The 26510-nt window shown below is 48.9% G+C and overlaps 2 long non-coding RNA genes across 2 annotated transcripts in view; one reads left to right on the top strand and one right to left on the bottom strand.

The window, feature by feature from the left end:
- Positions 1-1001: 1001 nt before the first annotated feature.
- On the top strand, positions 1002-24767 carry LOC139255690 (uncharacterized). Its single transcript, XR_011592062.1, has 3 exons — positions 1002-1080; positions 13888-13962; positions 24708-24767. It is a non-coding gene; the product is annotated as an uncharacterized lncRNA (long non-coding RNA).
- Positions 11712-26510, bottom strand: part of LOC139255692 (uncharacterized) — a 28617-nt gene continuing 13818 nt past the window's right edge. The window contains exons 3-7 of the long non-coding RNA XR_011592063.1: positions 16470-16628; positions 14531-14869; positions 13495-13595; positions 12470-12511; positions 11712-12326 (exon numbers count right to left, since the gene is read on the bottom strand). This is a non-coding gene — a long non-coding RNA (uncharacterized lncRNA). The remainder of the gene's footprint in view (positions 12327-12469; positions 12512-13494; positions 13596-14530; positions 14870-16469; positions 16629-26510) is intronic.

The raw sequence follows: 26510 nt of genomic DNA, 5'->3' as shown, positions 1-26510 counted from the left end.
CTTGAGATCATCCAAAACTCGGCAGCCCATGTCCTAACTCACACCAAGTCCCACTCACCCATCACTCCTGAGCTCGCTGACCTACATTGGCTCCCAGTTAAGCAACGCCTCAATTTGAAAATTCTCATCCTTGTTTTCAAATGCCTCCACGGCCTCGCCCTCCCTTTCTCTGTAATCTCCTCCAGCCCCACAACCCCTCGAGATGTCTGCGCTCCTCTAATTCTGCCCTCCTGAACATCCCGGATTATAATCGCTCCACCATTGGTGGCCATGCCTTCTGTTGCCTGGCCCCAAGCTCTGGAACTCCCTGCCTAAACCTCTCCGCCTCTCTACCTCGTTCCTCCTTCAAGATGCTCCTTAACAACAACAACTTGTATTTATATAGTGCCTTTAATGTAAAACGTCCCAAGGCGCTCCACAAGCTCGGTCAAAGAGGTAGGTTTTAGGGAGAGCCTAAAAGGTGTAAAGAGTAGAGAGGTCCCCCGCAACTTTCCTTACATCTCGGTTCTTTTCTGCTGTTGTCTTTTTTTGTCTGAACTTATTTTTTGTGCACATCAGCTCCCTGCAGAATCTATTCCCTCCTTCACCCTGTCTTGCACTCTTGCTCCTGTTCTGCCCCTCCTGAAAACATTGCAATCTGATGTGTTTATGTTGCACTCCTGCACAATTCCCAGCCAGGTTTGTCAGTGCTGTTAAATCCGTGCCACCATTGTTTCTCATTCCCTCAGTAAGCCCCACACTCCCAGCATTGACAGACTTTATCTTTTGGCCGTATTTAAAGCTGCTCCTTGCCCTTGTTTATCTGTCCAAGCTCACACTTCCTTTCAGGATTGTTGCTGCACACAACTCATTGATTTGATTTCCCGCTTCTATTCCTTCTCATGCTGTGATTGACCACAAATGGTTTGTTTGTATATTTGGGTCATCCGGTTCAAACTTCCCGCGCGCCCAACCGTCCCCGCCCCGCGCGGGGGCCCCGCCCACCGGCCCGCCCCGCGCGGCGCTGGGGACCAATCAGAATGGCGAGTGGATGAGGCGGGAACAGCGGAGCGGCGCCGCGGTTGGAGGCGATGGCGGCCGGTGAGCGGAGGCTGAGCCCGGGCCCGGGCGGGCGGGGAGAGGCTGGGGGCCGGGGCCGGGGCCGGGGCCGGCCTGCAGTGAGCGGGGGGCGGACCCGGGCGGGGGATGGATGGATGGGGTTAGGGGGGAGTGGGCTCCAGGGGCCGAGGTGGTGCGGGGGGGGGGAGGCAGTGAGCGGGGCGGGGATAAACTCCCTCCAACACTCCCCAGTCAGGGCAGTAACTGCGGCCAATGCCAATAGTTCCCGGGACAACTCCATCTTCCCTCCTGCAGCACACAGGCTCACAGTCCTGGCTGAGAACGTGGGGCCAATCCTTTCAACCCACATCCCAATATGATCGCTTGTATTCGAGCTGTGACAACAATGTGGGGAAGTGAAGTGACATTGAGCCACCTGTGGACCATGGACGGTAACAGGAGACAGCGCGTGTATACAACACATCATCACCATCACAGGCAGTCCCTCGGGATCGGGGGACACTTGCTTCCACTCTAACACTGAGTTGTCAGGTGACGGAACCGTCCAATTGGGGAATGACAGTCTGTGCCACAGGTGGGACACACAGTGGTTGGAGGAAAGGGTGGCTGGGACTGGTTTGCCGCACGCTCCTTCCGCTGCTTGCGCTTGGTTTCTGCACGCTCTCGGCGACGGGACTCGAGGTGCTCAGCGCCCTCCCGGATGCTCCTCCTCCACTTCGGCTGGTCTTTGGCCAGGGACTCCCAGGTGTCAGTGGGGATGTCGCACTTTATCAGGGAGGCTTTGAGGGTGTCCTGGAAACATTTCCTCTGCCCACCTGGGGCTCGTTTCCCGTGTACGACTTCCGAGTAGAGCACTTGATTTGGGAATCCTGTGTCTGGCGTGCGGACAATGTGGCCCGCTCAGCGGAGTTGGTCGAGTGTGGTCAGTGCTTCGATGTTGGCCTGATCGAGAACACTGACGGTGCCTCTGTCCTCCCAGGGGATTTGCAGGATCTTGCGGAGATATCGTTGGTGGTATTTCTCCAGCGCTTTGCGGTGTTTACTGTACATAGCCCACGTCTCTGAGCCATACAGGAAGGCGGGTATCGCTACCTCACTGTCGACTATAAGCTTGGTGCCAGATTTGAGGTCCTGGTCTTCAAACAATTTCTTCTTCAGATGACTGAAGGCTGCACTAGAGACGGTGTTGGACCTCGTCATCGATGTCTGCCCTTGCTGATAATAGGCTCCCGAGGTATGGAAAATGGTCCACGTTGTCCAGGGCCGTGCCGTGGACTTTGATGACCGGGACACAGTGCTATGTGGCGGGGTCAGGTTGGTGGAGGACCTTTGTCTTACGGATGTTTAGTGCAAGGCTATGCTTTCGTAGCCTCAATGATGGTGTTGACCATGGCTTGTAGTTCGGCCTCTGAGTGTGCGCAGAAGCAAGCGCAGTACAGTATACTTCATGGTAGAAGACAAAAACATCCCAATAATGGATAATCAAGGGGCTATCAGGAGGAACTGAAAACAATCACTGTCACTAAAGAAGAAGTACTCAGTAAAATAATGGGACTAAAGGTGGATAAGTTCCCTGGATCTGATGGCTTGCATCCTAGGGTCTTAAAAAAAGTGACTGCAGAGATAGTGGATGCATTGGTTGTAATTTAACCAAAATTCCCTGGATTGTGGGGAGGTCCCAGAGGCTGGAAAACTGCAAATGTAATGCCCCTATCTAAAAAAGGAGGCAGACAGAAAGCAGGAAATTATAGACCAGTTAGCCTTACATCTGTCGTTGGCCAAATGCTGGAGTCCATTATTAAGTAAGCAGTAGCAGGACATTTGGAAAAGCATAATTCAATCAAGCAGAGTTAGCATGGTTTCATGAAAGGAAAAACATGTTTGACAAATTTGCTGGAATTCTTTGAGGATGTAACGTGCAGGGTGGTTAAGGGGGAACCAGTGGATGTGTATTTGGATTTCCAGAAGGCATTCGATAAGATTACTGCACAAGATAAAAGTTCATGGGGTTGGGGATAATATATTAGCACGGATAGAGAATTAGCTAACTAACAGAAAACAGAGAGATGGGATAAATGGGTCATTTTCCGTTTGGTAAACAATAACTAGTGGGGTGCTGCAGAGATCGGTGCTGGGGCCTCAACTATTTACAATCTATAATAATGATTTGGATGAAGGGATTGAGTGCAATGAAGCCAAGTTTGCTGATGATACAAAGATGGGTGGGAAAGCAAGTTGTGAGGAGGGCACAAAACATCTGCAAAGGGATATAGACAGGCTGAGTGGGCAAAAATTTGGCAGGTGGAGTATAATGTGGGAAAGTGTGAGGTTATCCACTGGCAGAATTTTTTTTTAAAAGCAAATTATAATTTAAATGGAGAAAAATTGCAAAGTGCTGCAGGGATAAAGATGGAGAAGGTAGAATATGAGAATAAATTAGCAAGAAATATAACAACATACAGTAAGAGCTTCTACAGGTATGTCAAAAGGAAACGAGTAGCTAAAGTAAACGTTGGTCCCTTAGAGGATGAGACTCGGGAATTAATAATGGAAAAACAGGGAAATGGCAGAGACTTTGAACAAATATTTTGTATCGGACTTTACAGTAGAGGACACTAAAAACATCCCAATAATTGATAATTGAGCTATTGTGGGGTGGGAGGCGGGGGTAGACTTGAAACAATCACTATCACTAGACCATAAGTTTGGTGCCAGATTTGAGGGCCTAATCTTCGAACACTCTCTTCCTCAGGCGGCCGACGGTTGCACTGGAGGCGGTGTTGAACCTCGTCGTCGATGTCTGCCCTTGCTGATAATAGGCTCCCGAGGTATGGAAAGTGATCCACGTTGTCCAGGGCCGGGCCGTGGATCTTGATAACTGGGGGGCAGTGCTGTGTTGCGGGGTCAGGTTGGTGTAAGGCCAATGCTTTTCGGTGAAGATGTCGACGATGACTTGGAGTTCAGCCTCTGAATGTGCGCAGACACAAGCGTCGTCCACGTACTGTAGTTTGATGAGAGGGTGCGAGACCCGCCCTCCTGTATGGTTCATATACAGTACACACCTCACATCGCTGGAGAAGTAACTCCAGCGATGCCTCCGCAAGATCCTGCAAATCCCCTGAGAGGACAGACGCACCAATGTCAGTGTTCTCGATCAGGCCAACATCCCCAGCATCAAAGCACTGACCACACTCGACCAGCTCCGTTGGCCGGGCCACATTGTTCGCATACCGACACAAGACTCCCAAATCAAACGCTCTACTTGGAACTCCTACACGGCAAGCGAGCCCCAGGTGGGCAGAGCTTTCTCCTAGAGCTTTACTGGACACTGATGCATTTCTAAACAGCCAAACAAACCTGTTGACAAGCCATTGCTCTTTTACATAGAAACATAGAAACCTACAGCACAGAAGGAGGCCATTCCGACCCATCGTGTCCGTGCCGGCCGACAAAGATCCACACGGCCCTCGGTCAGCAGCTCTGAAGGTTACAGATAAACCTATGAACAATGTGGAAAATCTAAAAAGCCTAACCAGTCCACCCCCACACAACCGCGACACCCCTTTCACCGAAACATTCTATATCCCACCCCAACCGGAGACAGGTGATCTCCTGAGCGAGGCAAAAACCAGATTTTAAAATCCAGGCCAATTGTGGAAAAACAAATCTGGGAAAATTCTTCTCCGACCCATCCAGGCGATCGAAACTTGTCCCGGAGATCACCCTGGCCATATTCGATTCCTGCAGTATTTGCCATCTTATCTGCGCCATCCAACAAGAGGTTATCCAGTCTAATCCCACTTAGCAGCTGTAGTTCCGTAACCCTGCAGATTACGGCACTTTTAAGTGCCCATCCAAGCACCTTTTAAATGTGGTGAAGGTTTCTGTATCTGTTACGCTCATAAGAAAGTGATACAATTGAGTACTGTATGCAATGAGTAAGTGTGACCCTAGCTCCTTTAATTAAACTCCAGAGTGTCGGTACAGCATGGGAGGCCTGCTTATATACAGTGCTCCCAAGGGATGCTGGGATTCCTTGGGACTCCAAACAGGTAGGCCCTCTGCTGGTGGTATGATACAGGTTGCCAAGAGTTACATACATAACAGTATCCACCACCCTTCGGGCATTGAGTTCCAGACCCCCATAACCCTCTGAGTGAATAAGCCTCCCCTCAAATCCCCTCGGAACCTTCCACCAACCACCTTAAAACTAAGCCCGCTCGTAATTGACTCCTCAACCAAGGGAAATAGTTCCTTGGTCTCCACTATATCCAGGCCCCTCAAAATGTTATACACCTCAATGAGGTCTCCTCTCGACCTCCTCTGTTCCAAATGAGAACAAAGCTAGCCTATCCAATCATTTCTCATAGCTAAAATTCTCCAGTCCAGGCAACATCCTCATAAATCTCCTCTGAAGCCTCTAGTGCAATCATATCTTTCCTGTAATGGGGTGACCAGAACTGCACGCAGTACTCCAGCTGTGGCCTAACTAGTGTTTTATACAGTTCAAGCATAGCCTTCCTGCTCTTGTATTCTATGCCTCGGTTAACAAAGGCAAGTATTCCGTGTGCCTTCTTAACCACCTGGCCTGCTATCTTCAGTGATCTGTGGACATGCACTCCTAGGTCCCTCTGTTCCTCTACACCCTTGTGTCCTACCATTTATTGTGTATTCCCTTGCCTTGTTGGCCATCCTCAAATGCATTACTTCACACTTCTCCGGAATGAATTCCATTTGCCACTTTTCTGCCCACCTGACCAGTTTATTGATATCTTCCTGAAGTCTACAACTTCCTTCTTCATTATCAACTATGTTATATATGTAAACTTGTATTTACTCTACAGCCACCAGAGGGCTTATCCCCTGGAGTCCCAAGGGATCCCTTAATCCCTTCGGAACACAGGTATTTAAGGAGGCCTCACAGGTTGGAGAGGCACTCGGGAGACTTGCAATAAAAGACTAAGGTCACATTTTACTTTGAGCTCACAGTGTTCAATCTGACTCTTTCTCCATACATAACTACTGGCGACGAGATACAGATAGCGAACCCAAAGATGCAGAGAACTGGGCATCCTGGAGAAATTCTCGGAGGGAGATGATTGGGAAACTTTTGTGGAGTGACTCGACCAATACTTCGTGGCCAACGAGCTAGATGGGGAAGAGAACGCTGCCAAATGAAGGGCAATCCTCCTCACCGTCTGGGGCACCAACGTATGACCTCGTGAAGAATCTGCTCACCCCAGCGAAACCCACGGAGAAATCGTACGATGATTTGTGCACACTGGTCCGAGAGCATTTGAACCCGAAGGAAGATGTTCCAATGGCGAGGTACCGGTTCTACAGCGACAAAAGGTCTGAAGGCCAGGAAGTGGCGAAATATGTCTCCGAGCTAAGACGCCTTGCAGGACATTGCGAATTTGAAGGACATTTGGAGCACATGCTCTGAGACTTTTTCATATTTGGCATTGGCCACGAAAACCATACTTCGCAAACTTTTGACTGTAGAGACCCCAACCTTGAGTAAGGCCATAGCGATAGCCCAGGAGTTCATTGCCACCAGTGACAATACGAAGCAAATCTCTCAGCACACAAGTGCTGCTACAAGTACAAGCAAATCTCTCAGCACACAAGTGCTGCTACAAGTACTGTAAACAAAGCAATGTTGTTTTTGAATCGTAATGTACAGGGCAGGTCACACACACCTGCAGCTGCACGTCCACAGATGTCTGAATCCACCATCGAGGGTGATGAATGCAAGGCCATTAACACCTTGTTGGCACTGCGGGGGTAATCATCTTTTCCATTCATGCCAATTCAAAAAGTACGTTTGCAAGGGCTGTGGAACAATGGGACACCTCCAACGAGTGTGCAGGTGAGCTGCAAATCCTGTCAAACTTGCAAACTACCATGTTGCAGAGGAGGACGGATCAACGGAGGATCACGACGAACCAGAGTCTCAGACCGAAGACTCAGGTATATGGGGTGCACACATTTACCATGAAGTGTCCCCCGATAATGCTGAATGTTGAACTAAATGAACTCCCGGTGTCAATGGAGCTGGACACGGGCGTGAGCCAGTCCATCATGGGCAAAAAGACTTTCGAAAGATTGTGGTGCAACAAGGCCTCATGGCCAGTTTTAACTCAAGTTTGCATGAAACTAAGAACTTAAACAAAATAACTTATTCCTGTAATCGGCAGTGCTACCGTATAGGTCTCCTATGATGGAGCAGTGCGCAAGCTACCACTCTGGGTGGTACCAGGCAATGGTCCCACCCTGCTTAGCAGAAGCTGGCTGGGAACGACATGCTGGAACTTGGACAACGTCCGAGCGCTATCGCCTGCTGACGACACTTCGTGTGCCCAGGTATTAAACAAGTTTCCTTTGCTGTTCGAACCAGGCATCGGGAAATTCCAAGGAGCAAAAGTGCAGATCCACCTAATTCCGGGGGCTCAACCCATCCATCGCAAGGCGAGAGCAGTACCGTACATGATGAGAGAAAGGATAGAGATCGAGCTAGACCAGCTGCAAAGAGAGGGCATCATTTCACCGATCGACTTCAACGAGAGGGCCACTTCTATCGTCCCAGTCCTCAAAGGAGACAGCACGGTCAGAATCTGGCGATTACAAAGTAACTATCAATCGTTGATCCCTGCAGGACCAATACCCACTACCAACGGCCGACGACCTCTTTGCAATGCTGGCGAGAGGAAAGACGTTCATGAAGCTGGATCTGATTTCAGCCTACATGACGTCTGATCTGGAGGAATCATCGAAGGCCCTCACCTGCATCAACACGCACATAGGTCTTTTTGTTTATAACACATGCCCATTTGGAATCCGATCAGCGGTGCCGATATTCCAGAGAAACATGGAAAGCTTACTGAAGTCGGTCCCACACACTGTGGTCTTCCAAGATGACATCTTGGTCACAGGTCGGAACACAGACGAGCATCTGTAGAACCTGGAGGAGGTTCTTAGTCGACTCAACCGCGTGGGGCTCAGGTTAAAATGCTTGAAGTGCATTTTCCTGGTGCCTGAAGTGGAGTTCTTGGGAAGGAGAATCACGGCAGGCGGCATCAGGCCCACCAACGCGAAGACGGAGGCAATCGAGAACGCACCGAAGCTACAGAACGTGACGGAACTGCGGTCGTTTCTGGGACTCCTGAACTACATTGGTAACTTCTTACCGGGTCTCAGCACACTGTTAGAACCATTGCATGTCTTACTACGAAAAGGGGACGAATGTGTTTGGGGCAAAAGCCAAGAAAATGCTTTTGTATAAGCGAGAAAATTGTTATGCTCAAACAAATTGCTTGTGTTGTATGATCCATGTAAGCGTTTGGTACTGGCATGTGATGCGTCGCCATATGGCGTCGGTTGGGTACTGCAGAAGCCAATGATTTCGGGAAACTGCAACCGGTTGCTTATGCATCCAGGAGTCTGTCTAAGGCTGAGAGAGCCGACAGCATGATTGAAAAAGAAGCGTTGCGTGTGTCTATGGGGTAAAGAAAATGCATCAATACCTGTTTGGGCTAAAATTCTAATTGGAAACTGACCATAAGCCACTTACATCCCTGTATTCCGAGAGTAAAGGGATAAATACCAACGCATCGGCCCGCATCCAGAGATGGACTATCACGTTGTCCGCATACAACTACGCCATCCGCCACAAGCCAGGCACAGAAACTGCGCCGATGCTCTCAGTAGGCTGTCATTGCCCACCACGGGGGTGGAAATGGCGCAGCCCACAGATCTAGCCGTGGTTATGGAAGCATTTGAGAGTGAGCAATCACCTGTCACTGCCCGGCAGATCAAAACCTGGACAAGCCAGGACTCCTTATTATCTCGAGTCAAAAGCTGTGTGCTTCATGGGAGCTGGTCCAGTGTCCCAGTGGAAATGCAGGAAATGATTAAGCCATGGCAGAAAGGATGAAATGTCTATACAGGCAGACTGCTTTCTGTGGGGCAATCGAGTAGTGGTCCCCAAGAAGGGCAGAGACCTCCACTGACCTCCACAGTACCCACCCAGGCATCGTAATGATGAAAGCGATAGCCAGATCCCACGTGTGGTGGCCCGGTATTGATGCGGACTTAGAGTTCTGCATTCACAGATTCAATATATGCTCGTAGTTAAGCAATGTACCCAGGGAGGCGCCGCTAAGTTTATGATCTTGACCCTCCAAACTGTGGTCTAGGGTACACGTCAACTATGCAGGTCCATTCTTGGGTAAAATGTTCCTTCTGGTTGTAGACGCGGATTCCAAGTGGATTGAATGTGAGATAATATCGGCGAGCATGTCTGCTGCCACCACTGAAAGTCTGCGGGCCATGTTTGCCACTCACGGCTTACCCGATGTCCTGGTGAGCAACAATGGTACCCATGTTTTACCAGTGCTGAGTTCAAAGAATTCATGACCCGTAACGGGATCAAACATGTCACATCTGCCCCGTTTAAACCAGCATCCAATGGTCAGGCAGAGAGAGCAGTGCAAACCATCAAGCAAGGCTTGAAGAGGGTAACTGCAGACTTGCCTACCCTGCGTCCTGCTTAGCTACCGCACGAGATCCCACTCGCTCACTGGGATCCTACCTGCTGAACTGCTCATGAAAAGAGCACTTAAGACAAGGCTCTCATTAGTTCACCCTGATCTACATGAACAGGTAGAGAGCAGGCGGCTTCAACAAAGTGCCTACCATGATAGGGCAAATGTGTCATGCGAGATTGAAATCAATGATCCTGTTTTTGTATTGAATTATGGACAAGGTCCCAAGTGGCTTCCCGGAACTGTCGTGGCCAAAGAGGGGAGTAGGGTGTTTCGGGTCAAACTTTCAAATGAATTCATTCACCGGAAACGCTTGGACCAAATCAAACTCAGATTCACGGACTATCCAGAGCAACCCACCTTGGACCCTACCTTTTTTGACCCCCCAGCATACACACCAGCGGCAACCGGCACCACGGTTGAGCACGATGCAGAACCCAACACATCAGGCAGCTCAGCAAGACCAGCTGCACAGCAGCCCTGCGAGGGCCCAACAAATGATTTAACAATATCAGCTTTTACACCGAGACGATCAACCAGGGCAAGAAGGGCCCCAGATCGACTCACGTCGTGAATAGTTACACTATTGACTTTGGGAAGGAGTGTTATTTTTGTAAACTTGTAATTACTCTGTACAGCCACCAGCGGGCTCATCCCCTGGAGTCCCAAGGGATCCCATAAACCCTTGGGAGCACAGGTATTTAAGGAGGCCTCACGGGTTGGAGAGGTACTCTGGAGACCTGCAATAAAAGACTACGGTCACACTTTACTTTGAGCTCACAGTGATCAGCCTGACTCTTTCTCCATACATAACAAACCACACTGCCAATTTTTGTATCATCTGCAACCTTCTTAATCATATCCCCTACATTAAAGTCCAAATCATTGACATATACCACAAAAAGCAAGGGACTGAGTACTGAGCCTTGCGGTGCTCCACTGGAAACAGCCTTCCAGTCACAAAAACACCCATTGGCCATTAATACACTTTGCTTCCTACATCTGAGATTCTTTGGATCCTTTATTTCTTCCTTTTTCCTCAACCATGGATGCCCCTCTATCATGGTTAACATGGCCCTCAACTGTGTCCATTCTATTTCCCTCATTATTCCCCAACCTGCTCGACCTTTCTTCATGTGACAATCCCTTCATCTCAGGAATCAACCTCGTGAACCTTCTTTGAACTGCCTCCAATGCAAGTATGTCCTTTCTTAAATAAGGAGAGCAAATCTGTACGCAGTACTCCAGGCGTGGTCTTACCAACACCCTGTACAGTTGTAGCAGGACTTCCTTACTGTTATAGTCCATCCATTTTGCAATAAAGGCCAACATTCCATTTGCCTTCCTAATTATTTGCTGTACCTGCATGCTATAACCTTTTGTGTTTCATGTACAAGGACCCACAGATCCCTCTGTACCGCAGCATTTTGTAATCTCTCCCCATTTAAATAATAATTTAATATCCTTCAGGACTGGGACAGCTTGGTCAGTAGTGGTGCTACCGAGCCACTCTTGGTGATGGACATTGGAGTTCCCCACCCAGAGTACATTCTGTGCCCTTGCTGCTCTCAGTGCTTATTCCAAATGCCGTTCAATATTCAAGAGTACTGATTCATCAGCTGAGGGAGGGCAGTCGGTGGTAATCAGCAGGAGGTTTCCTTGCCCATGCTTGACCTGAAACCATGAGACTTCATGAGGTCCTTAGTCAATGTTGAGGACTCCCAGGGCCACTCCCTCCCAACTGTATACCACTATGCCATCACCACAAGTGGTTCTATCCTGCCGGTGGGACAAGACATACCCAGAGGTGGTGATGGAGGAGCCTGGGACATTGGCTGATAGATTTGATTCCGTGAGTATAACTGTCAGGTTGTTGCTTGACTAGTATGTGGGACAGCTCTCCCAATTTTGGCACAAGTTCCCAGATGTTAGTGAGAAGGACTTTGCAGGGTTGGCTGGGCTGGGTATTCCTTTGTCGTGTCTGAAGCTGGTGCTGAGGTAGATGCTGGGTGGTCTGTCCGGTTTTATTATTATTACTGTTTTTAGAGCCTAGTTAAGAGTTAACCATATTGCTGTGGGACTGGAGTCACATATAGGCTAGACCGGGTAAGGGCGGCAGATTTCCTTCCCGAAAGGACATTAGTTTAGGTTTTTACGACAATCATGGAGTTTCATGGTGACCATTACTGACATTAGCTTTTTATTCCAGATTTTATTTATTTATGTAATTACTGACCGAATGCGATCAAGCTTGACTCCTAAATAGGAGGGTTTTGGGCATGGTTTACCTCAGTGCTGCAAAAGGAGACTTGATGGGTGTTGAGGTGGAATGTCGAGATGTCAGTCTCTTGATTTGTCCGAAGTTGCCATCGGTGGAAGTAAGCCTCCATTCTCTGTAAACAACTGGTAAGGGTCACTTCGGTGATGGACAGCCTCTCCAGCACTTTATAACTAGTACAGAGGAAGGAGATTGGGCAGTAGCTGGAGGCTTCACAAGTGTTCTTCCCCTGCTTCAGGAGGGCAATTAATTTAGTCTCCCTCCAAACCGGTGGAATTTTACCGGTTGCCAGTACCTCAGAGAAGAAGGAGATCAACCATCTCTTCGCTTTGGGTCCCAGTGCTTTTAAGAATTCGGGATAAACACCATCTGGACCAACAGCTTTTCCAGGTTTGATTGTCGACGGGGTTATTTTTGTACTGACTTAAGACTGGATCAAAATTCTGAAACAAAAGGTAGATGCAATCCATTAACATTTTATTCTGAAGGGTTGGTTTGATTTGGCTTAACTCATTATATTGACATGAATTGCTATATTGGCATCAATCACTAACTTAGTTTGAATTACTATATTTGATATAGTTACCATGTATATCGAGTTGGAATCCGCTTGAAGATCACTTGATTTCTGTAATTTAAAACAAATGTTTGGAATCAGACTGAATCCATTAACTGAGTCCATGTAGCTTGTCTGTCTCATCGGAGAACTCTGCAATGGGTGGTGTGATCTAATCTGTGAGACAGGCTTCTGAAATGAAGAGAGTAACTCTCTCTGATATTTGCCGTGCTACTTCTCCACATGGCTACAGATTGGTACAGGCAGCTTTCTCCGAGGGCCATAGGTGGGATGGCAATATCTGCTCCATCACTCCTCTGAAGCCTGAGGTGGCTCACATGCACCTGATCCTTGGACCTGAACGTCACTGCGAATATAGCAGATGCTGTAGAGCTTGGTGCCCGATGCAGGGTGTAATAAGCCTGCAGCTGAGCCCCAGTCTGTCAGGTGAGTGAGAGAGGCTTTTAAAATGGATTCTGCTTTTTCACCTACAAAGCACATATATTCTGCTTGTTTCACTTAAAACAGCATGTGTTCTACCTGTTCAAAATAAACCCTGTCCAAGGGCAGTTGTGATAGCTGCTGATGTTGCCCCCATAAAGACATGACATAGGATTACATCGGATATATGGCACAGAACAGGCCATTTGGCCCAACCAGTCCATGCCAGCGTTTATGCTCCACTCGAGCTTCCTCCCATCCTTCCTCATCTAAATTTATCAATATTACCCTCTATTCCCTTCTCCCTCATATGATTGTCTGGCCTCCCCTTAAATGCATCTATACTATTCGTTTCAACCACTCCCTGTGGTAGCGAGTTCCACATTCTCACCATTCTCTCGGTAAATAAATTTCTTTTGAATTCCCTATTGGATTTCTTGATGGCTATCTTATAATGATGGCCTCTAGTTATGCTCTTACCCACAAGTGGAAACATTCTCGATCCACTCTATCAAAACCGTTCATAAATTTAAAGCCCTCTGAGACTACCCCTCAGCCGAAGTTTTTCAAGAGAAAAGAGACCTAATCTGTTCATTCATTCTTGATAGGTATACCTTGCATTTCTGGTATCATCCTTGTAAATCTTCTCTGCACCCTCTCCAGTGCCTCTTTATTTCCTTGTTATGATATGACGACCAGAACTGTACGCAATACTCTAAGGGTTAGAAATTCAATTTTGTTTTAATACCGCTATGACTCTGCTACTGCTACGAGGCCTAACATTCAGGATAAAATGCGCCCAGGGGTAAAAATCGGCGTTGCACAAGGATTCGTGGCGCAAATCGCAAATTTGCTGCAACTTTTCTCCGAGGCCGATACCGCTACGAGTTGGGCCTAGGGAGGGTGGAAAACACCCCCAAAAATTGCAAAAGAATAAAAAAAATCACAAGACACTTAGCTATCGAAAATAATTTAAAAATAAAAACTGTAACTTACCTTTTTTGCAGGTCTTCATACCTACCGCTGTTCCAAGGGCTGCAACGCAGACGGGAGCGCTGAGAATCAGAGGACACAGATTTAAGGTGATTGGCAAAAGAACCAAAGGCAACATGAGGGAAAGCTTTTTTACGCAGCGAGTGGTTGGGATATGGAATGCGCTGCCTGAAAGGGGGGTGGAGGCAGATTCAGTTATGGTTTTCAAAAGGGAATTGGATAAGTACCTGAAGGGAAAAAAAATTGCAGGGCTACAGGGAACGGGCGGCTGTGTGGGACGAGCTTAAGTGCTCTTCCAGAGAGCCAGCACAGGCTCAATGGGCCGAATGGCCTCCTGCGCTTTAACTATTCTATGACTCGAATTGGAAAAACTCAGTGTTTCAACTAGTGTACTGTATAAGGGCTTCATTGGGCTTCCTTTTAAGGTAAGATGTTGACACTATGGTCTAAAGGGATGTGGGCATGAAAAACCTCAAGCCAGCAGAAGTGTTGTATGCAGGATGCAGAGTAAGGGCTCTACTCTGGTCAGGATCTGCAGAGCTTGTATATTGAGACCACGTTCCCAACAAATAGTTCTGTGTATTTGGACCAATGCAGTGGTGGGAATTGGGAGTTCTCTGTATGAAGGGAGTCCTATGTTACCGGCCTGATAGTTACCTCCTTGGAGAGATGAGGTTTAATCTGTCTTTGGTTTGCATAGAGTTCAGAACCAGTCGGTGCCAATAAAGTCTTGTTGCTGGTTGGTGGTGCTAAATTCTTAAAGGGTAAAAAGCGCCTCAGTGATGATTGGTGCTGGTGACCTCTTGGTGCCGACTGATGCTGGTGAGTCCATTGTGTTGGTTGAAGTTGCTGATCCTTCAGTTCTCGGCAATGCTGGTATTTCTCTAGCACTTGTTCAGTCTTGCTTTGCCCTGAAATGAAGCGTCTAGTTTGGTATTTTCTGGAGGTACATGCTTCTCTGTTGGCAGATCTCAACTCCTTGGGCTTCTGGGAAAACTGAAAAAAGGAAAGCAAGAAATCCAGATAGGTCACTTTAGGCAACAGCATATTTGGTTCTTTAGTGTCTCTCAACAATCTAAGGTGTCTGTCTTGGCTCAGTTGGTAGCACTCTCATCTCTGAATCAGAAGGTCGTGTGTTCAACATAAGAACATAAGAATTAGGTACAGGAGTTGGCCATTTGACCCCTCGAGCCTGCTCCGCCATTCAGTAAGATCATTGCTGATCTTCGACCTCGACTCCACTTTCCCGCACTATCCCCATATCCCTCGATTGCCTTAATATCCAAAAATCTATCGATCTCTGTCTTGAACATACTCAACAACTGAGCCTCCACATTCAAGTCTAGAGAACGATCTCTGTGCTGGAACGGACAGGCCCAAAGCTCACCCAATATCGGGCTTCTCATTTACACCAAACCGACGAGCTGCAGACACCTGCTCGGATCTCCCCAGGCAGCACGGCGTTGAAGAGTATTTGAATTTGTGGTTACTGCATCAGGTATCGGTCTCGGGAGAAGGGGATGTGCCCGGGAGAGGGGGGAATCTGGACAGGTGGGTGGGGGGGCACTCCTGCACCTGTCGGCTCCACATTCATGAAAGCATTTATTTTAAACTTGCCCTTTTGCTGGTGGCCTCCAGCGGCTCCATTGAGGGGCGCTGGTTAGGCCGCAGAAAGACCTGGTTTTCTTGAATGCAACCGGCCTGGTGCCAGCTGTGTTCAGGCAAACCAGTTTGGTAAAGGAAGCATCAACCAGGCACTCGGCCCCTGATTTGCAAATGCAAAGGACTAATGGCTGTTTCAGACGTGGGCCTTGGATGCCTCTTTTGATGCCTATACCAATATGGTGGGGCGGCGCACACCCAACGTGGAATGTACACGTGCTGCTTGACCACTACACTGGACATTTTGGCGCCCGTTTTATGCCTGTAAAATGGATTCAAAGTCATCGAATTTCTAGGCCCTAATGCTTTAAATACTCCAGAACATTAACAAAAGGCTGGCACTGGGCCAACCAACTCGACTCACTTGTGAGTGTCCGGGAAGAGAGGTATTTTTATAATCGCGTGCTGGCAATGTAGTAGCAGTGTGGACAGACGGGGCTGTAAAGGAAATCACAGAATGTCACCAACACCGAGTGTAGATAGGAACACGCAAACATGGAGGTTGGGGAAAGGCCATTGCAGTCCATTGGGTGGTCCCAAAGTTCACAAAAACCCAAACTGTACTGTCGTCAATAGCCCAAAACACTTCTTTCACCAAAAGAATCTACTCAGCTCCCTCTTGAATTCACTAATACTCTCACCTTTCAATGACTCAAACAATAGAAAAATACTAAACATGCTGGAAATCTGAAATAAAAACAGAAAACGCTGGAAATACTCACAGCACCTATGAATGCCCATCTTTCCCTGGCTGTGTACTTGCTTAAAAACTGTCCATCTCTAACCCCTTCCAGTTCTGACAAAAGGTCATCATCCTGAAACGTTAACTCTGTTTCTCGCTGCACAGTTGCTGCTGATCTGCAGAGTATTTCCAGTATTTTCTGTTCTTATCCCTTCAATGACTATGGGCAGCTGATCCAGATGTGGTAGTTACCGTGAAATATTTATTTAAACGTACAGGATTGCAGTTTCCCGAACCATGCCTGTCTGATACAGAAGACAAGAGCAACTCCAGCAATGAGAGTAAGTGCCAGCACAGCCCCCACACTGATCCAGACAATCCTCAGGTCTTCATCCATTTGCACGTTAGGATCTGTGAAAGTGAGAGGGACATGTAAGGGACTGGACTAACAGAATAAGGTATTTGCCATCAAATATTGGACCTTTACCAGCCCTGATCCACAAGGTGATGTCAGACGCAGATATAACATTATTACAATGTGAACTGTACTTATTGGTTACATTGAGCTGCTCCCACTGATATCTCCCCACACTTTACAGTAATAGGCGGCAGTGTCACTGGGCTGCACATTTGTGACTGTCAGAATGAAGCTGTTATTGGAGGTGTCTCTGGAAGGCTGGAGACGATCAGTGGAACCTCGGCTTCCTCGTGTGCTGCCACTTGCCTTCTGTGTTAAAACCCACTCCATATCTTGCCCCGGTAGTTGCCGGTACCAGTGCACATCGGTGTCACTCACTCTGGAGTGCCGCATGGTGCACTGTAACCGCGCCGTGTGACCCTCTGTGACACGTTCCAGGCCTGGAGACTGGATAACTACTCCTTTAAGGGGAAAGGAAAGATAGAAATAGCTTGAAGACCATCGACAGATGGGGAGGTGTTCTACGTGCTTAAATGCAAAGCACAATATTGCATTGTTCAGCAAAATCAATTCCAATAATTAACTAGTAGAGTTAGTTAATTACTAATTCATGAGAAGAGAAACCTTTTAATGCAGAGCTTGTATTGAACTGTTGGCACCATTGGGAGATTTGAACTCATGACGGGTTGCTAGTCTAGTCCCATAACCATTAGCCTAGCGGTTACTGTACTGGACAGTCTCCTTCCAATCAGTAGTGATAGAAGGATTCATCTGTAGTGCCATCAAGCGACACCTACTCATTAATAGCCACCTCTCTTTCCGTTGAGTTTCCACTTCAGCCATTCAGCTCCAGATGTCATAACAGCCTTGATGCAAACATGGACACAAGGCAGCTTTCCAATCTGTATGGCACCAAAGAGCCTCAACAAAATTAGGTAAATGGCCTGTAGCTGAGGCCATACCTAACACACAGGAAGATGTTTTGGTTGTCAGAGGACAATCATTTCAGCCCTGGGACATTATGCTTCGTTCCTTTGTCCCAACCATCTGCAGCTGCTTCATCAATGAATTTCCCTCCATCATAATGTCAGAAATGGGGCTGTTCACTTGTGATTTCCACAGCAGACCCTGGACTACATCTAGGCTTGGGTTGACATTTGGCAGGTAACATTTGTGGCCTATCAATTGGCGCATTGAATTTACAATCCTCTTCCTCGCTGGAAGAGGAACCAGTGCTGTGGTGTAGGATTTAAATTCACATCATGTGGGGGGGCGGGCAATGAAAGAACAAGATAAGGAAACAGAAAGGAAAGAAAAATGGACAAGGAATGTAGGAATAAGGAGTGGCCGTAGGTTCTATTAAGTCGGCCTGAGATGGCAGGCGGGGCCTCAGTTTAATGTTCATCTGAAAGACGGCACCTCCGACAGTGCAGCACTCCTTCAGTACTGCCCCTCCAACAGTGCCATACTCCCTCAGTACTGCCCCTCCGACATTGCAGCACTCGCTCAGTACTGCCCCTCTGACAGTGCCATACTCCCTCAGTATTGCCCCTCCGACAGTGCAGCGCTCCCTCAGTACTGCACCTCCGACCATGCAGCACTCTCTCAGTACTGCCCATCCGACAGTGTAGCACTCCCTCAGTGCTGCCCTTCCAACAGTACAGTGCTCCCTCAGTACTGCACCTCCGACAGTGCCATACTCCCTCAGTAGCTCCCCTCTGAGAGTGCAGCGTTCCCTCAGTATTGCCCCTCTGACAGTGCCATACTCCCTCAGTACTGCCCTCCCAACAGTGCAGCGCTCCCTCACTACTGCCCCTCCGACAGTGTAGCGCTCCCACAGTACTGCCCTTCCAACAATGCAGCGTCCCTCAGTACTGACCCTCGGACAGTGCCTTTCTCCCTCAGCTGCTCCCCCGACAGTGCCGTACTCCCTCAGAACTGCCCCTCCGACAGTGCAGCGCTCCCTCGGTATTGCCCCTCTGACAGTGCGGTGCTCCCTCGGTACTGCCCCTCCGACAGTGCAGCATTCCCTCAATACTGCCCCTCCGATAATGCGGCGCTCCCTCAGTGCTGCCCCTCCGACAGTGCGGCGCTCACACAGTGCTGCCCCTCCGACAGTGCAGCGCTCCCTCAGTACTGTCCCTCCGACAGTGCAGCACTCCCTCAGTACTGCCCCTCCGACAGTATAGCGCTCCCTCAGTACTGCCCCTCTGATAGTGCAGCACTCCCTCAGGAAGGAAGGATGTAATCGGAGATTGATAGTGGGGGAGAGAGAGAGGGAAGCCACGATTGTGTGGCTGGGGGAGAGAGAGAGGCCACGATTGTGTGGGTGGGGGAGAGAGAGGTCATGATTGGGCAGGTGGGGGAGAGAGGGAGGCCATGAATGGGCGGGTGGGGGAGAGAGAGGCCATGATTGGGCGGGTTGGGGAAGAGAGAGGGAGGCTATGATTGGGCAGCTGCGGGAGAGAGAGGGAGGCCACGATTGGGCGGCTGGGGGAGAGAGAGGGAGGCCATGATTGGGAGGGTGGGGGGGGAGAGAGAGAGAGAGACCAAGATTGGGTGGGTGGACGGGGAGAGAGGGCACGATTGGTCGGGCAGGAGAGAGTGAGAGAGAGAGAGAGAGGCTACGATTGGGCGGGTGGGGGAGAGAGCGGCCATGACTGGGCGGGCGGCGGGGAGAGAGAGAGAGAGAGAGGCCATGATTGGGCGGGTGTGGGGTGTTATATTTGTAACCTTGTATATATCTTGTACCGCCACCAGAGGGCTCATCCCCTGGAGTCCCAAGGGATCCCACAATCCCTTGGGAGCACAGGTACTTAAGGAGGCCTCCCAGGCTGGAGAGGCACTCTGGAGACCTGCAATAAAAGACTAAAGTCACACTTTACTTTTAGCTCACAGTATCCAGTCAGACTCTTTATTCATACATAACAACTGGCGACGAGATACAGATGACAAACCCAACGATGCAGAGAACAGTGGCAATCCTGGAGAAATTTTTGGAGGGAAATGATTGGGAAGTCTTCCAGGAGCGACTCGACCAATACTTCGTGGCCAACGAGCTGGAAGGATAAGCGAACACTGCCAAACGAAGGGCAATTCTCCTCACCGTCTGCGGGGCACCAACATATGGCCTCATGAAAAATCTGCTTGCTCCAGCGAAACCCAGAGAGAAATCGTACAATGATTTATGCACACTTGGCTGGGAACATCTGAACCCAAAGGAAAGCATTTTGATGGCGAGGTACCGGTTCTACACCTACAAAAGTTCTGAAGGCAGGAAGTGGTGAGTTATATCGCTGAGCTAAGACGCCCTTGCAGGACATTGCGAATTTGAAGGACATTTGGAGCACATGCTCAGAGACTTTTTCGTACTTGGCATTGGCCATGAAATGATACTTCACAAACTTTTGACTGTGTAGACCCCAACCTTGAGTAAGGCCATAGCAATAGCCCCGGCGTTCATTGCCACCAGTGACAATACTGAGCAAATCTCTCAGCACACAAGTGCTGCTACAAGTACTGTGAACAAAGTGATGTTGTTTTCACATCGCAACGTACAGGGCAGGCTCCACACGCCTGCAGCTGCACGTCCGCAGATGTCTCAGAGTCCACCATCAAGGGTGATGAATGTAAGGCCATTAACACCTTGTTGGCGCTGCATCATTTCCATTCATGCTGCTTCAAAGGGTACGTTTGCAAGGGCTGTGGAACAATGGGACAGCTCCAATGTATGTGCAGGCGAGTTGCAAATCCTGTTAATCCTGCAAACCACCATGTAGCAGAGGATGAACAGATCCACGGCAGATCATCACGAACCAGAGCCTCAGACTGAGGAGGCAGAGGTATATGGGGTGAACACATTTAGCACAAAGTGTCCCCCGATAATGCTGAAGGTTGAACTAAATGAACTCCCGGTGTCAATGGAGCTGGACACTGGTGCGAGCCAGCCCATTATGAGCAAAAACACTTTTGATAAATTATGGTGCAGCAAGGCCTCAAGGCCAGTCTTGACTCCAATCCTCACAAAACTGAGACCTTACACAAAGGAAATGATTCCCATAGTCGGCAGTGTTACTGTAAAAGTCTCCTACGATGGAGCGGTGCACAAGCTACTACTCTGGGTGGTACCGGGCGATGGTCCCACGCTGCTTGGCAGGAGCTGGCTGGGAAAGATACGCTGGAACTGGGACGACGTCCACGTGCTCTTGCCCGCTGACGACACTTCGTGTGCCCAGGTCTTAAACAAGTTCCCTTCACTGTTCAAACCAAGCATCGGGAAGTTCCAAGGAGCAGAAATGCAGATCCATCTAATTCCAGGGGTGTGACCCATCCATTACAAGGGAAGAGCAGTACCGTACATGATGAGAAAAAGGGTAGAGATCGAGCTAGGCCAGCAGCATCATATCGCTGATCGAATTCAATGAGTGGGCCAGTCCGATCGTTCCAATCCTCAAGTGAGATGGCACCGTCAGAATCTGTGGTGATTACAAAGTAACTATCAATCGTTTCTCCCTGCAGAATCAATACCCACTACCAAAGTCCGACGGCTTTTTGCCACGCAGGTGGGAGGAAAGATGTTCACGGATCTGGACTTGACCTTGGCCTACATGACGCAGGAGCTGGAGGAATCATCGAAGGGCCTCACCTGCATTAACACACACAAAGGTCTCTTCATTTATAACAGATGCCATCCGCCACAGACCAGGCACAGAAAACTCTGCCCATGCTCTCAGTAGGCTGCCATTGCCCACCACGGGGGTGGAAATGGCACAACCCGCAGATTTAGTCATGGTAATGGAAGCATTTGAGAGTGAGCAATCACCTGTCACAGCCCAACAGATTAGAACTTGGACAAGCCAGGAACCCTTACTTGCCCTAGTTAAAAACTGTGTGCTGCACGGGAGCTGGTCCAGTATCCCAGTGGAAATGCAGGAACAGATAAAGCTGTACCAGTAGCACAAATATGAAATGTCTATACAGGCAGGCTGCCTTCTGTGGGGCAATCGAGTAGTGGTCCCCAAGAAGGGCAGAGATACCTTCATTAGTGACCTCCACAGCATCCACCCAGGCATCGCAATGATGAAAGTGATATCCAGATCCCACGTGTGGTGGCCCGGTATCGATGCGGACTTAGAGTCCTGCATGCACAGATGTAACACATGCTTGCAGTTGAACAATGCACCCAGGGAGGCGTCACTAAGTTTATGGTCTTAGCCCTCCAAACCGTGGTCTAGGATCTATGTCAACTATGCAGGCCCGTTCTTGGGTAAAATGTTTCTCGTGGTTGTAGATGCGTTCTCCAAATGGATTGAATGTGAGATAATGTTGGCAAGCACGTCCGCTGCCATCACTGAAAGCCTGCGGGCCATGTTTGTCACGCATGGACTACCCAATGTCCGTGTGAGCGACAATGGGCCATGTTTTACCAGTGCCGAATTCAAAGAATTCATGACCCGCAACGGGATCAAACATGTCACATCTGCCCCGTTCAAATCAGCATCCAATGGTCAGGCAGAAAGAGCAGTGCAAACTATCAATCAGGGCTTGAAGAGGGTAACTGAAGGCTCACTGCAGACTCGCCTATCCTGAGTCCTGCTTAGCTACCGCCCGAGACCCCACTCGCTCACTGGGATTCCACCTGCTGAACTGCTCATGAAAAGGGCACTTAAGACAAGGCTCTTGTTAGTTCACCCTGATTTACATGAAGCCGCCTGCTCTCTTCCTGTTCAACAAAGCACATATTATGATAGCTCAAATGTGTCACGCGAAATTGAAATCAATGATCCTACATTTGTATTAAATTATGGACAAGGTCCCAAGTAGATTCCTGGCACTGTTGTGGCCAAAGAGAGCAGGGTGTTTCGGGTCAAACTTTCAAATGGACTCATTCACTGGAAACACTTGGACCAAATCAAACTCAGATTCACTGAGCAACCCACTTTGTACCCTACTTTCTTTGACCGCCCCCCCCCCCCCGCCAACATACACACCAGTGCCAACCGACACCACGGTTGGCCACGAAGCAGAACCCATCATCCACAGCAGCCCAGCAGGACTCACCATACTAGGCAGCTCAGCAAGGCCAGCTGCACAGTAGCCCAGTGACGGCCCAACAGATAATTCACCAATACCAGCGTCATTTGTACCGAGACGATCAATCACGGCAAGAAGGCCCCCAGATCGACTCACCTTGTAAATAGTTACACTGTTGACTTTGTGGGGAGTGTTGTTATATATGTAACCTTGTATATACCTTGTACAGCCACCATATGGCTCATCCTCTGGAGTCTCAAGGGATCCCACAATCCCTTGGGAGCACAGGTACTTAAGGAGGCCTCCCAGGCTGGAGAGGCACTCTGGACACCTGCAATAAAAGTCTAAGGTCACACTTTACTTTGAGTTCACAGTATCCAGTCAGACTCTTTATTCATTCATAACAGGGGGAGAGAGAGTGAGAGAGAGACCACGATTGGACGGGTGGGGGAGAGAGAGGCCATGATTGGGCGGGCGTGTGAGAGAGAGAGAGAGAGAGGCCACGATTGGGCGGGTGGGGAGAGAGAGAGAGAGAGAGAGAGAGGGGCCATGATTGGGCGGTGTGAGAGAGAGAGAGAGAGGCCACGAGTGGGGGAGAGAGAGAGGCCATGATCGGGCAGTGGTGGGGAAGTGAGAGAAGCCACGATTGGGTGGGGGAGAGAGAGAGAGGCCGCGATCGATGGGGGGATAAGAGAGAGAGGCCACGATTGGGTGGGGGGGGAGAGTGAAAGAGAGAGAGGGAGGCCACGATCGGGCGGGGGGCAGAAAGAGAGAGGCCACCATTGGGCGGGGGAGGGGGGGGAGAGAGGACACGATTGGGCAGGGGGGGAGAGAGGACACGATTGGGCGGGGGGTGAGAGGCTACAATCGATGTAGGTGATGGCGGGGGGTGCAGTCCTGCCCCTCTTGCCCCAGAAGCAGTGCTGGAACATGCACTTACCTTGTGGATTGGGCCGCTCCCGCCTCCCTTTCACTGCCGGATTACCCGACTCCCGGGAAACCTGCGCAGGAGCTGCCTTGCTTCATTTTCAGTTCTGATCCCGAGCGCCGCACTTTCCAGAACCTCTCCCCATTATTCACCTAATCCCAGACACTGGGTGTTGTCAGGCTCTTGACTCTATAGGCCTTGTCGCCAAGCCTGATCCTGGTCCTCTGCCAGTGTCCACACACACACACACTTTCCGGCAGGGACCATGGGTTAGTCATTTAGTGTGGGAACCATGGCTGCCTTGTCCTTCCCCACTGCAGAGTTGCTAAAGTCAACGTTAACGTGCCAACTGCTGGCCTCATTAGCAGATCCTCAGGACAGCCCAACCCTGGCATTTCCCCTTGTGATGAACACATGATTCACATTTGGAGCCACTGCTGGCTCCTATTTAAATGCCACATTAACACACACACCATTTCAGTTGGGTCGCTTTTGAATTCAGGCAGGAGCTGTCTTTGGAATTTTAATTTCTTATGTTATATATGTAAACCTGTAAATACCTTGTTTAATTATTAGAGGGCCCATCCCCTGGAGTCCCAAGGGATCCCACAAGCCCTTGGGAGCAGCTGTACTTAAGGAGGCCTCACAGGCTGGGGAGGCACTCTGGAGGCCTGTAATAAAAGACTACGGTCACACTTTACTTTGAGCTCTCAGTATCTGGTCAGACTCTTTATTCATACACAACATTATTGTTCTATTAAACCAACAACTTCTTTGTGAAAATAAAACCCTTCCCATCTTGGACAATCCATCCTTTCCCCCTGCCCTGCTGTGGGTCGGATACAGGTCCCAGTGCGGTCTGTTCCTGTGAACCTGCGAGTGATAGCTAACATTTACATACCGATGACATTCAGCTGGGTTCCTGCTCCATCGATACGGCTCCACACACTGCAGATATAGGCAGCGGTGTTTCTGTGCTGCACGCCTGTGATGGTCAGAATGAAGCTAATACTGGTGACATCCCTGGAAGACTGAAAATGGTCAGCAAAACCCCGCTACTTTTTTAATGTATTATTTGTGTAATGAAGTATCATCTCCTTGTGTGTACCAGGGAGCTGTTGGGACCAGTGAACATCCACTTGCCTGACGTTGTCTTTCTTCATGGTGCAGCCGTAAGCTCACAGTCTGACGCTCTCTCACGCTATAGACTGTCGGAGACTGAACCAGTACTAGTTCCGCCACTGCACCTGGGAATGTGATTGGTAAGTAAATAAATATAACTTAACGTAAGAATGACTTGCATTTCTATAGTGCCTTTCACAACCTCAGGACGTCCCAAAACGCTTTGCAGCCTGGTGTGTAGTCACTGTTGTAATGTAGGAAAGGCGGCAGCCAATTGCAAGCTCCCACGAACGGCTTTGTGATAAAGACCAGATAATCTGTTTACAACAACAACTTGTATCTATATAGCGCCTTTTAATGTAGTAAAATGTCCCAAGGCACTTCACAGGAGTGTTATAAGACAAAAATGTGACATCGAGCCACGTAAGATGGGGCAGATGACCAAAAACTTGGCCAAAGAGGTAGGTTTTAAGGAGCATCTCAAAGGAGGAAAGAGAAGCAGAGAGGTTTAGGGAGAAATTCCAGAGCTTAGGGCCGAGGCAGCTGAAGGCATGGCCACTGATGGTTGAATGATTATAATCAGGGATGCTCAAGAGGGCAGAATATGAGGAGCACAGACATTCTCGAGGGGGGGGGGGGCGGTTGTGGCATTGGAGGAGATTACAGAGATAGGGAGAGGCGAGGCTATGGAGGAATTTGTAAACAAGGATGAGAATTTTGAAATCGAGGCAAATGTTGATTGAGGAATAAATATCGGCCCAGGACACGGGCGATAACCCTTCTTCTTCGAACTCTTCTACGAAATAGTGCCAAGGGATCTTTTACATCCATCTGCGAGAGCAGACGGGACCTCGGATTAATGTCTCCCCCGAAAGACGGCACTTCCGACACTGCAGCACTCCCTCAGCACTGCAATGGAGTGCCAGCCTAGATTTATGAGCTCAAGTCTCTGGAGTGGGACTTGAACCCACAGCCCAACAGTACAATATATCCCAACAGTGGATAGTCAAGGGGCTATAATGGAGGAGGAACACAATCACAATCACTAATGAGGTGGTACTCATTAAATAATGGGACAAAAGGTGTAGAAATCCCCTGGACCTGATGGCTTGCATCCTAGGGTCTGATTAGTGGATTAGTGGATGCATTGGTTGTAATTTACCAAAATTCCTTGGATTCTAGGGAGGTCCCAGCAGATTGAAAAACTGCAATTGTAACACCCCTATTTAAAAAAGGAGGCAGAAAAAAAGCAGGAAACTATAGACTAGTTAGCCTGACATCTGTGGTTGGGAAAATGTTGGATTCCATTATTAAAGAAGCAGTAGCAGAACATTTAAAAAAGCAGAATTCAGTCAGGCAGAGTCAGCATGGATTTATGAAAGGGAAGTTGTTATATATGTGGACTTGTATTTACTCTGTACAGCCACCAGAGGGCTCATCCCCGGGAGTCCCAAGGGATCGCATAATCCCTTGGGAGGACAGATATTTAAGGAGGTTTCACAGGTTGGAGAGGCACTCTGGAGACCTGCAATAAAAGACTAAGGTTACACTTTACTTTGAGCTCACAGTGTTCAGTCTGACTCTTTCTCCATACACAATAACTGGCAACGAGATACAGATAACAAATCCAAAGATGCAGAGAACAGTGGGCATCCTGAAGACATTTTCGGAGGGAGATGATTGGGAAACTTTTGTGGAGCGACTCGACCAATACTTCGTGGCTAACGAGCTGGATGGGAAAGAGAGCACTGCCAAATGAAGGGCAATCCTCCTCACCGTCTGTGGGGCACCA

Source organism: Pristiophorus japonicus, unplaced genomic scaffold, assembly GCF_044704955.1.
Source record: "Pristiophorus japonicus isolate sPriJap1 unplaced genomic scaffold, sPriJap1.hap1 HAP1_SCAFFOLD_620, whole genome shotgun sequence".
NCBI lineage: Eukaryota > Metazoa > Chordata > Chondrichthyes > Pristiophoridae > Pristiophorus > Pristiophorus japonicus.
Note: the sequence above shows the minus strand (reverse complement) of the source record. Positions and strands in the feature narration are given on the sequence as shown.